Source organism: Sus scrofa, chromosome 2, assembly GCF_000003025.6.
Source record: "Sus scrofa isolate TJ Tabasco breed Duroc chromosome 2, Sscrofa11.1, whole genome shotgun sequence".
In the NCBI taxonomy this organism is placed as follows: domain Eukaryota; kingdom Metazoa; phylum Chordata; class Mammalia; order Artiodactyla; family Suidae; genus Sus; species Sus scrofa.
In genome coordinates, this window is record NC_010444.4 from 134454535 (window position 1) to 134467625 (window position 13091).

At 39.1% G+C, this 13091-nt stretch overlaps 1 long non-coding RNA gene across 1 annotated transcript in view; it reads right to left on the minus strand.

The window, feature by feature from the left end:
* LOC110259780 overlaps positions 1-12486 on the minus strand; it is a 39979-nt gene extending 27493 nt beyond the window's left edge. The window contains exon 1 of the long non-coding RNA XR_002342119.1: positions 12378-12486. This is a non-coding gene — a long non-coding RNA (uncharacterized LOC110259780). The remainder of the gene's footprint in view (positions 1-12377) is intronic.

The following is a 13091-nucleotide window of genomic DNA, read 5'->3' on the forward strand; positions in this document are numbered from 1 at the left end:
AAACCACCAAACCCCTTACCAAACCTTCTGCTACCTGACATAAAAATGTTCATTCCTTCCATAAGAAGAACGCCTTTTTGTCACCCCTGTTCCGCTGCAAGTAGCCAAATGAAAACCATACCTAACCCACTTTTTATTTTCCATTGAAATGAAAGGAACAAATTAGCAGTGGGGAACTCGTCACAGCAGAAACTAGTTGAAAGTGGCTCCAACATGTTAAACTTTGTTTTTAGGCCACTCAGCCACTCTTTCACATCTTTTTTTTTCTTTTTCTATCTTGCTTAATTGCAGTTAGAAATGATTAGCAAGTTACTAACTTTACTGTAGTTTTAAAATTGTACAATGTCACCTGGTGTTTACTTCTCCAAGAAAGCACTCCCTAGGACCACCAAGGAACACCAAAACCAGGCCCAAGACCATCTGATGCCAACTTTGATGATTTTGAAATTCTTCCCTAAGAAGAATGAAGACTTGCATCCTTATCTGTGGCCCTGTTTTCCACTCCTAGACTAGAAGACCCCTTTCTACTCTATCTCAAGGGAGGGCACAGTCTTGAGGGCACTAGCCTGTTGTGGCCTCCTTTGCTTGTCAAAGGAATGAAGCTCTTTGCACTTCACCCAAAGCTGTCTCTGTGCGTCTATTTGGCATTGGTGAACAGGGGTCAAGTTTTGGCGACAGCTTCCCTGGTGAATTTCAACAAACATTTAAAGAGGAATTAATATGAATCCTTTTCAAATTCCTCTCCCAAATTGAAGAAAACACTTCCTATCTCATTCTATGAAGCCAGTGTAATCCTGATACCAAAGGCAGATAAAAGCATTACAAGAAGAAAATTAAAAAAGAGTATCCCTTATAAATATAGGTGTAAGGGAGGAGGCCAGATACCAGCACACTCCAGTTTGGGGTTGCTCAAAGCTTTGTCGAGGCTCAGGCACGATGGCGGGGTGAGGCCCATGAGCACCTTCTCTGGCCCTACATCTGGATCCATAAAATGCGAAGTAGCCTGTGGCTGTTTGTGAGGCAAACTTACTGAACCAGTACTGTTGAAACTGCGCCACTATGAATATTTCGAGGACTTGCTGATTCATGTTTGCATCTCTAATGCCTACTGAAATCTGAGTATTTGTTCATTCATTCATTCAAGATTATTCATTGAGAGCCTATAATATACCAGGAGAACACTGTGGCATAGGTGTGTACAGGCCAATTTCCAGATTTCAGGGGCTTTTGCTTTTTCTGATGAGTCTCCAGATGAAAACTCAGCTAAGCTGACATCTTCATTTCTACCTCATGATACGATGACTAGAGGAGCCAGTCACACCATGCCTGATGTCAAAACTACAGAATTATGATTTCTGGGAAGAGGGAATTAAGATGGTGGAACAGAAGGACTGGAGCTCAACTTCTCTCCTAAAAACAACAAAATTCACAACTAAAAGCTGAGCAATCTCCACCCAAATGGACCAGAAACTTAAAAAAGATATACCCTACTCCAGTAGAAAAAGAGGAGGCCACATCAAGAGGTAGGGGGGGCGATTTCATAATATAAATAACCCCATACCTCCCAGGTGGGAAGCTCCACAGACTGGAAACTAATTGGTTCAGATACTCACCTACAAGAGTGAGAGCTCTGAGCCCTACATCAAACCCTCGCGTGTGGGGATCCGGCACTGGGAGAAAGAGCCCCTGGAGCATCTGGCATTGAAGGCCAGGGGGGCTTGTGCACAGGAGCTCCACGGGACTGGGGGAAATGGAGACCCCATTCTTAAAAGGCACACACGGACTTTTTCATGCACTGGATCCCAGGGCAGAGTGAGGTCTCCATAGGAATCTAGGTCAAACCTGACTACAGTTCTTGGAGGACATCCTGGGAAAACAGGGGTGAATGGGGCTTGTTGTGAGGGAGGGACATTGAAGGCAAAGCTCTTGGGAATATTCAGCAGCTGCCTTTCTCTGGAGGTGGCCATTTTGGGAAAATGTGGCCCCACCCATCAGTCAGCAGCTCAGAAGCCCCAGGGCAAACAACAACCCAGGTGGGATCACAGCCCTGCCTCTCAGTAGACAGGCTACCTAAAGACCCCTCAGGCACACAGATGCCTCTAATCCCATCCAGAGACTAAGCCCCACCCACCAGAGGGATTAGAATCAGCTCCACCTACCAGTGGGCAGGCATCAGCCCCTCCCATCAGGAAGCCTACAGCAAGCCCCCATACTGACTTCAGCCACAAGGGGGCAGACACCAGAAGTAAGAGAGGCTACAACTCTAGTATCTGTAAAAAGGTCACCACACCAAAAACCTATAAAAATGAAAAGACAGAGAACTATAACTCAGACAAGGGAGAAAGGAAAAACCCCAGAAAATCAGCTAAGCACTGAGGAGATTCTCAGCCTCCAGGAAAGGACTTTATTTAGATTGTTGATGCTGAGGATGATGCAAGACATTGGAAATCAACTGGAGGCAAAGATGGATAACTTACAGGAAACACTGACCAAAGACATACGAGATATAAAACTTAAACAAGAAGAGATGCAAAATACAATAACTGAAATAAAAAATTCCCTAGAAGCAGCCAACAGCAGAATACAGGAGGCAGAAGAACAAATAAGCGAGGTGGAGGACAGGCTAGTGGAAATTACAGATGCAGAACAGAAAAGAGAAAAAAGATTGAAAACAAATGAAGAGAGTCTCAGAGAATTCTGGGACAATGTGAAACGCACCAACATCCGTATTATAGGGATGCCAGAAGGAGAAGAGAGAGAGAAGGGGACAGAAAAAATAGTCCAAGAGATAACAGCCAAAAAATTCCCTCACATGAGAAAGGAACCACTCATTCAAATCCAGGAAGCACAACGAGTACCATACAAAATACACCCAAGGAAGAATACACTGAGACACATATTAATCAAACTAACCAAAATTAAAGACAAAAAGAAAATCTTGAAAGCAGCTAGGGAAAAGAAATAAATAACATGCAAGGGAACCCCAATAAGGTTATCAGCAGATTTTTCAGCAGAAACTCTGCAGGCCAGAAGGGAGTGGCATGATATACTTAACGTGATGAAAGGAAAAAAACCTTCAACCAAGATTACTCTATCCAGCAAGTTTCTCATTCAGTTTTGAAGAAGAAAGCAAAACCTTCACAGATAAGCAAAAGCTAAGAGAATTCAGCAACACTAAACCAGCCTTACAACAAATACTAAAGGAACTTCTCTAGGCAGAAAAGAACAGGAGAAGAAGGAAAGAAAAAAGAACAGCAAAAGCAAATCCAAAGTAATTAATAAAATGGCAATAAGAACATATATATCGATAATTACCTTAAATGTTAATGGACTAAACGCCCCAATCAAAAGACACAGACTGGCGGAATGGATACAAAAACAAGACCTATATATATGCTGTTTTCAAGAGACCCACTTCACTTCTACAGACACATACAAATTGAAAGTGAGAGGATGGAAGAAAATATTTCATGCAAATGGGGATCAAAAGAAAGCTGGAGTAGCAGTAGTCATATCAGACAAAATAGACTTTAAAATGAAGGATATTTTAAAGGACAAAGAAGGACATTATACAATGATCACAGGATCAATCCAAGAAGAAGATATAACAATTTTAAATACCTACACACCCAACAGAGGTTCACCACAGTATATAAGGCAACTGCTAACAACCTTAAAAGGACAAATCAACAGTAACACAATAATAGTGGGGGACTTTAACACCCCACGTACAACAATGGACAGATCAACCAGACAGAAAAATCAATAAGGAAACACAGGCCCTGAATTATGCATTAAACCAGATGGACGTAATAGATATTTATAGGACATTCCATCCAAAAGCAACAAAATACACATTCTTCTCAAGTGCACATGGAACATGGTCTAAGATTGATCATATCCTGGGCTACAAATTCAACCTCAGTAACTTTAAGAAAATTGAAACCATATCAAGCATCTTTTCTGACCACAACACTATACGACTGGAAATCAACAACAAGAAAAAAACTGCAAAAAAACACAAACACGTGGAGACTAAACAACATGCTACTAAACAACCAATGGATCACTGAAGAAATCAAAGGGGAAATTTTAAAAAAACTAGAAGCAAATGACAATGAACATACAACACTCCAAAACCTATGAGATGCAGCAAAAGCCGTTCTAAGAGGAAAGTTTATAGCAATACAAGCCTACCTCAGGAAACAAGAAAAAGCTCAAATAAACAAGCTAACTTTACGTCTAAAGCAGCTCAAGAGAGAAGAACACATAAGACCTAAAGTTAGTAGAAGAAAAGAAATCATAAAGATCAGAGCAGAAATCAATGAAATAGAAACAAAGCAAACCATAGAAAAGATCAATCAAACAAAAAGCTGGTTCTTTGAAAAGATCAACAAAATTGATAAACCCTTAGCCAGACTTATCAAGCAAAAAAGAGAGAGGACTCAAATCAATAAAATTAGAAATGAAAAAGGAGAAGTAACAACGGACATCACAGAAGTACAAAGGATCATAAGAGACTACTATAGGCAACTATACGCCAATAAAATGGAAAACTTAGAAGAAATGGACAAATTCTTAGAAAAGTACAATCTTCCAAGACAAAACCAAGATGAACTAGAAAAGATGAATGGGCCAATCACAAGAACTGAAATTGAAACTGTCATTAAAAAACTTCTAACAAACAAAAGTCCAGGATCAGATGGCTTCACAGGTGAATTCTATCAAACATTTAGAAAAGAGCTAACACCTATTCTTCTGAAACTATTTCAAAAAATTGCAGAGGAAAGGATACTCCCAAACTCATTCTATGAGGCCACCACCGCCCTGGTACCAAAACCAGACAAAGATTCCCCCAAAAAAGAAAACTACAGGCCAATTTCACTGAGGAACATCAATGCAAAAATCCTCAACAAAATACTACCAAACCTCATCCAACGATACATTAAAAGGATTTTACATCATGACCAAGTGGGATTTATCCCAGGGATGCAAGGGTTCTTCAATATCCACAAATCCATTGGTGTGATACACCACATTAACAAACTGAAGAATAAAAACCATATGATCCTCTCAATAGATGCAGAAAAAAACCTTTGACAAAATCCAACATCCATTTCTGATAAAAACCCTTCAGAAAGTGGCCATAGAGGGAACCTACCTCAACATAATAAATGCCATATATGACAAACCCACAGCTAACATTATTCTCAATGGTGAAAAGCTGAAAGAATTCCCACTGAGATCAGGAACAAAACAGGGATGTCCGCTCTTGCCACTACTCTTCAACATAGTTCTGGAAGTCCTAGCCACAGCAATCAGAGAAGTAAAAGAAATAAAAGGAATCCAAATTGGAAAGGAAGAAGTAAAACTATCACTCTTTGCAGATGACATGATACTATACCTAGAGAACCCTAAAGACTCTACCAGAAAACTGTTAGAGCTCATCCATGAATTTGGCAAAGTGGCAGCATACAAAATTAATACACAGAAATCGACAGCATTTCTATACACTAACAATGAAAGAGCAGAAAAGGAAATTAGGGAAGCAATTCGTTTACCATCACATCCAAAAGAATAAAATACCTAGGAGTAAACCTACCTAAAGAGACAAAAGACCTGTACTCTGAAAACTATAAGACACTGATGAAAGAAATCAAAGATGACACCAATAGATGGAAAGATATACCATGCTCCTGGATTGGAAGAGTTAATATTATCAAAATGACTATACTACCTAAGGCAATCTACAGATTCAATGCAACCCCTATCAAATTACCAAGGACATTTTTCACAGAACTCGAACAAAATATTTCTAAGTTTGTTTGAAAGCACAAAAGACCCAGGACAGCCAAAGACATCCTGAAAAAGAAAAATGGAGCTGGAGGAATCAGGCTCCCGGACTTCAGACTACACTACAAAGCAACAGTCACCAAAACCGCATGGTACTGGCACCAAAGACAGAAATACAGATCAGTGGAACAGGACAGAAAGCCCAGAATTCAACCCACACACCTACAGCCAACTCATCTATGACAAAGGAGGCAAGAACATACAATGGAGAAAGGACAGCTTGTTCAATAAGTGGTGCTGGGAAAATTGGAAAGCCACATGGAAAAGAATTAAATTAGAACACTCCCTAACACCGTACACAAAAATAAACCAAAAATGGATTAAAGACCTAGATATAAGACCAGACACAATAAAACTCTTAGAGGAAAACATAGGCCAAACGCTCTCCGACATAAATGACAGCAACATCTTCTCAGATCCACCTCTTAGGGTACTGACAATAAAAACAAAAATAAACAAATGGGACCTAATCAAACTGAAAAGTTTGATTTTAGTGGTCCTAAAAGTTTCTGCACAGCAAAGGAAACCCTAAACAAAACAAAATGAAAAGACAACCCACAGAATGGCAGAACATATTTGCAAGTGAAGCAACTGACAAGGGACTCATCTCCAAAATTTATAACACCTTCTGCAGCTCCATACCAAAAAAACAAACAACCCCATCAAAAAGTGGGCAGAAGATCTAAACAGACAGTTCTCCAAAGAAGACATACAGATGGCCAAGAAACACATGAAAAGATGTTCAACATCACTCATTATTAGAGAAATGTACATCAAAACCACTCTGAGGTACCACCTGACACCAGCCAGAATGGCCATCATCCAAAAGTCTACAAACAATAAGTGCTGGAGAGGGTATGAAGACAAAGGAACCCTACTACACTGTGGGTGGGGTTGTAAATTGGTGCAACCACTGTGGAAAGCAGTATGGAGATTCCTCAGAAAACTAAACATAGAACTACCATTTGATCCAGCAATCCCACTCTTGGGCATCTACCCAGAGAAAACCACAACTCGCAAAGACACAGGTACTCCAATGTTCATTGCAGCACTATTTGCAATAGCCAAGACATGGAAACAACCTAAATGTCCATCGACAGAGGAGTGGATCAAGAAGATGTGGTACATATGCACAATGCACTATTACTCAGCCATTAAAAGGAATGCAATACTGGCATTTTTAGCAACATGGATGGACCTAGAAAGTATCATGCTAAGCAAAGTCAGCCATACAATGAGACACCAACATCAAATGCTTTCACTGACATGTGGAATTTGAAAAAAGGACAGACTGAATGTCTTTGCAGAACAGATGCTGACTCACAGACATTGAAAAACTTATGTTCTCTGGAGGAGACAGTTTAGGGGTGGGGGGTATGTGCTTGGGTTATGGGATGGAAATCCTGTGAAATTGGATTGTTATGATCATTATATATCTACAGATGTGATAAATTCATTTGAGTAATAAAAAATGGGAAAAAAATCAAACTAACTTTAAAAACTTTAAAGATGTCATGTCTCAAGTAATATGCTGAACCAAAATTTTTTTAAAATATCATAAGAAAGGGATATTTCATCAGCATATGTTAATCAGGCAGAGTGATTCCAGTATACAATAGGAATCACATATTATCTGCATCCTAAGTCTTTGTTTAATGTTTCATTACTTGGGGGGTACAAATAAATATGCTATATAAAATTTTAAAAATGAATAAATAAATATAGGTGTAAGAAAAACATCTCAACATGATATTACCAAATAAAATCCAACAGCATATTTAAAAGATTATTCACCATGACTAAGCAGAATTTATCCCGAATTCAAGGGTATTTCAACATAAGCAAGTTGATCAATGCAACATACCACATTAATAGAACAAAGGGGAAAAAAAATCACATGATCATCTCAATTGATGGAGGATTCTCATTAGACATAATCCAACACCCGTTTATGATAAAACTCATAACAGTAGGAACACAGGGAAAATTCCTCCACAGTAAAGGGTATTCATGAAAAGCCCACAGCTAATATATACTCACTGGAAAAAGACAAAAGCTTTCCCCCTAAGATCCAAGACAAGACAAAGATGGTCACTTTCACAACTAATATTCAATACTGTACTGGAAGTTCTAGCTAGCGCCAAGAGACAGCAAAAAAAGAAGAGGCATTAGTATTGGAAAGGAAGAAGTAAATCAATCTCTATTCACAGATGATATGATCCTATATATAGAAAAATCTCAAAAAATCCCTGAGAAAGCTACTCATGCTAATAACCTAACCCCAAAGTTGCTGGATTCAAGATAAAGACACAAAAATTACTATGTTTCTACACACCATAAATTAATAATCTGCAAAGAATATTAAGAAAGCAATTCTTGGAGTTCAATCCCTGGCCTGGTGCAGTGAGTTAAGGATCTGGAATTGTCACAGTTGTGGCACAGGTCACAGCTGGGCTTGAATTTGATCTCTGGCCCAAGAACTTCCATATGCCACAGGTAGAGCCAAAAACAAACAAACAAAAAAAAACAAAACAAAAAAAAGAAAAGAAAAGAAAAAGAAACAAAGAAAGCAATTCCTTTTATAACAGCATCTAAAAGAATTAAATACTTAGGAATAAATCTAACCAAGGAGGTGAAAGACTTGTATATGAAAAACTACAAAGAATTACTGAAAGAAATTTTAAGACATAAATAAATAGAAAGCATGGCAAGACTTAAGTCATTGTTCATGTCAATACTACCAAAAGCAAGCTATAGGTTCAATGCAATCCCCATAAAAATTCCTACAGCTTTGTGCAGTGTTGGTTGTATAGTGGTGAGCATAGCTGCCTTCCAAAATTCCTACAGCCTTTTTTGCAAAAATAGAAAAGCTGATTTTCAGATTTATCTAGAACTGTAAGGAATCCAAAATAGCCAAAACAATCTTGAACAGAAGAAAAAAGTTGGAGAACTCACACTTCCTGATTTCAAAATTTACTGCAAAGCTACTACAGTAATTAAAAGCTTATGAAAGAACAATATCAAAAAAAACATATTTTTAAAAATGGGCAAAGGAGGGGATTAAGATGGCAGGGTAGATGGACTGCAGGTCACCTTCTTTCATGAAAACAACAAAATTACAACCAACTACAGAACAATCATCAACAAATAGACTGGAAACTATGAAAAGATATATCCTGCACAAAAAGACAAAGAGGAGGCCACATCAAGAAGGTAGGAGGGGCAATTATGCCATATAAGCAACTGCACAGCCACCAGGTAGGTGGCCCACACACTGGAAAGTAACTATCTAGTAGAGGCTCAACCAAGGGAGTGAGAGTTCCAAGCCAACATCAGGTTCCCATGCCTGGGGGTCTGGCATTGGGAGGAGCCCCTGGGGTATTTGGCACTGAAGGCCAGTGGGGCTTGTGCACAGGAGCTCCATGGGACTGGGGGAAATGAAGACTCCACTCTTGAAAGGTTTATACAGGCTTCCATGTGTACTGGGTCCCAGGGCGAAGCAGAGAAATTCCATAGGAATATGGATCAAACCTGCCTGTGGACTTGGAGGATCTCCTGGGAAAACAGGGGAGACTATGGCTCATTGTGGGGGAAGGAAATTGGAGGCAAAGTTCTCAGGAATAATCATCAGCATGAACTACCCAGGAGGGGGCCATTTTGGAAAAATCTGGCCCCACTCACCAGGGCTGAGAAGCCCCAGACCAAACAATAAACAGGGGGAACACAGCCCCACCCATCAGCAAACAGGCTGCCTAAAGACCTCCCAGGCACAGAGCAGCCTCTAATCACACCCAGAGACAAAGCCCCCCACCAAAGGAATAAGAATCAGCTCTACCTTCCAGTGGGCAGGCACCAGTCCCTCCCATCAGTAAGCCTGCAGCAAGCGCCCTATCAACTTCAGCAAAAAGGTACAGACAACAAAAACAAGAGAGGCTATCACCCTACTGCCTGCAAAAAAATAATTACACAAAAATCTATACAAAATTGGAGTTCCCACTGTGGTGCAGTAGAAATGAATCTGACTAGGAACCATGAGGGTGTGGGTTTGATCCCTGGCCTCACTCAGTGGGTTAAGGATCCAGCATTGCTGTGAGCTGTGGTGTAGGTCACAGATGCAGCTAGAATCTGGCATGGCTGTGGCTGTGGTGTAAGCTGGCAGCTGTAGCTCCAATTAGACCCCTAGCATGGGAACCTCCATATGTCACAGATGCGGTCCTAAAAAGACAAAAGACAAAAAATATCTATACAAAATGAAAAGGCAGAGAATTACAATTCAGATAAAGGAACAAGGAAAAACCCCAGAAAAACAGCTAAATGGTCTAGAGATTACAAACCTCCATGGAAAAGACTTCAATGACAGTAAAGATGATTCAAGATCTTGGAAACAAACTGGAGGCAAAGATTGATAAATTACAAGAAACACTGAATAAAGAAATTGAATATTTAAGGATTAAGCAAGTAGAGGTACAAAATACAATAAATGAAATAAAAAATTCACTAGAAGGAACCAACAGCAGAATATAGGAGGAAGCAGAATGGATAAGCAGGTGGAAGACAGACTGGTGGAAATCACTGACATGGTACAGAAAAGAGAAAAAAAGACTGAAAAGAAATGAAGACAGTGTAAGAAAACCCTGGGGACAATGTTAAATGCACCAACATCTGTATTATAGGGTGTCAGAAGGAGAAGAGAGAGAGATAAAGGGCCAGAGAAAATATTTGAAGAGATAATATCCAAAAGCTTCCCTAATATGTGAAAGGAATCACTCACTCAAACCCAGGAAGCACAAAGAATACCATATAAAACAAACCCAAGGAGGAACACCCCAAGATACATATTAATCAAACTGACAAAAATTAGACAAAGAGAAAATATTGAAAGCAGCTAGAGAAAATAATCAAATAACATACAAGGGAACCCGGATAACATTATCAGCTAATTTTTCAGAAGAAACTCTGCAGGTCTGAAGGGAGGGGCACAATATACTTAGAGTGATGAATGGAAAAAAAACTCCAACCATGATTACTCTACTCAGCAAGGATCTCATTCAGATTTGAAGGAGAAATCAAAAGCTTCACAAATAAGCACACAATAGGATGGCTATAATTTTAAAAAATGGAAAATAAGAAGTGTAGGCAAAGATGTGGAGAAACCCAAACTGTCAAACATTGCTGGTGGGCAAGTAAAATGGTGTAGTCACTGTGGAAAACAGTTTCTGGTTTCTCAAGAAGTTAAACAAATAACTACCATATGACTCAGTAATACAACTCCTAGGTATATACGCAGAGGAGCTGGAAGAAGTGACTCACTCAAACAGATACCTGTAGACCAATGTTCAGAGCAGCATTATTCACAACAGCCCAAGTGTCTATCAATAGATGAAAGGATAAAAAAATATGGCTTACACACACACTAAAATACTACTCAGGCATAAACAATAATGAAATTTTGATATATGCCACAACATGGATGAACCTCAAAAACATGCTTATTGACATACACCAAATACAAAGGTCAAATACTGTATTATTCCACTTATATGAGGTACCCAGAACATGCAAATTCACAGAAGTAGAAAGTAGAAGAGTAGTTACCAGGGGCTAGTAGAAGAGGAAAAAGGAGAGTTACTATTTAATGGCTACATAGTTTATGCTGGAGATGACAAAAGAAAATGTATTGGGATAGATGGTGCTGATGGTTACAACACTATCTTGTGAATATGTTTAATGCCACTGAATTGTACACTCACAAGTGGTTAAAGTGAAAAACATTACGTTATGCATATTTCACCAAAATAAAATTAAAAAACAGAAAAAATAAAACAAAGAGCTGATTCTTTAAAAATATTTTTTAGGGAGTTCCCATTGTGTCTCAGTGGGTTTAAGGATACATGAGGATGTGGGTTCGATCCCTGGCCTTGCTCAATGGGTTAAGTATCTGGTGTTGCTGTGGATGTGATGTAGGCCAGCAGCTGCAGCTCCAATTCGACTCCTAGGCTGGGGAACTTCCATACGCTGTGGGTGCAGCTCTAAAAAGACAAAAAAACAAGCAAACAAAAATATTTTTAAATAGTCAAAATAGTCAAGAATAAAAGATAAAATTAAAATAGTGAGATAATAAAAATAACAATGCAACAATAATAATATTCATTAAGGAATAAATATGAACAACTATAGGCCAATAAATTTTAAAACCTGGAAAAAACAAAATGACAAAAGTAGGTACAAGAATAAATAGAAAGCTTAAATAGACAAACAAACATTAAAGAAATAAAAAATGCATAAAATACCTGTCTCTAAAAAATTCCCTAGGTTTTAAAAGTTGTATTTGTGAGATCTATCAAGTTTTCACAAAACACATTCTCAAGTAGCCTCACAAGCTCAGAAAGAGATTCAGCGAGAGAAAGCTCATGTACACATGTGCACATGCACATGTCCTCACACAAAATCAGCTGACCAATGGATGGGTCCTAAAGGACAAAGCTCTCCATGAAGGACCAATCCTCACTTAGATGTTTCGGCACCTTGTACACATCCATTAATTTCCTCATGTCTTCCTTATCTTCAGGGATTACAAGGTTCAGTGCTTCTCTTTTCTCAGCCCAGCTATTGAATGAGAAGATAAGAACAATTAATGAGGAGTTCCCATAGTGGCAAAGTGGTTAACAAATCCGACTAGGAACCATGAGGTTGCAGGTGTGATCTCTGGCCTTGCTCAGTGGGTTAAGGATCTGGCGTTGCCCTGAGCTGTGGTGTAGGTTGCAGACTCAGCTTGGATCCCTCGTTGCTGTGGCTGTGGTGTAGGCCAGTGGCTACAGCTCTGATTAGACCCCTAGCCTGGGAGTCTCCATATGCCATGGGAGCGGCCCTAGAAAAGCCAAAAAGCCAAAAAAAAAAAAAAAAAAAAAAAAAAAAGAATAATTAATGAAAATTAAGAGATTTTAACAAATTTTAAAATGGCCCTAGAATAAGAATTAAAAATTATCTCCATTAATCTTCCCAACTATCCCATAAATTGAGTATTAAACACCCCCCCCCTCCTCCCAACTACACAGCTAACCGGCTCAGAATATGGTTATAACATATGACATCCCAAAGTCATACAACAAATAATTAATGAAGTCAGGATAAGCCAGGTAGGTGTAACTCCCAAACCAGTGCTTTTAATCACTAATCTATAACTGCCTCATAAATCAACAAACATATCAGCAATATCTGGTTGAACAGGTTAAGAAAAC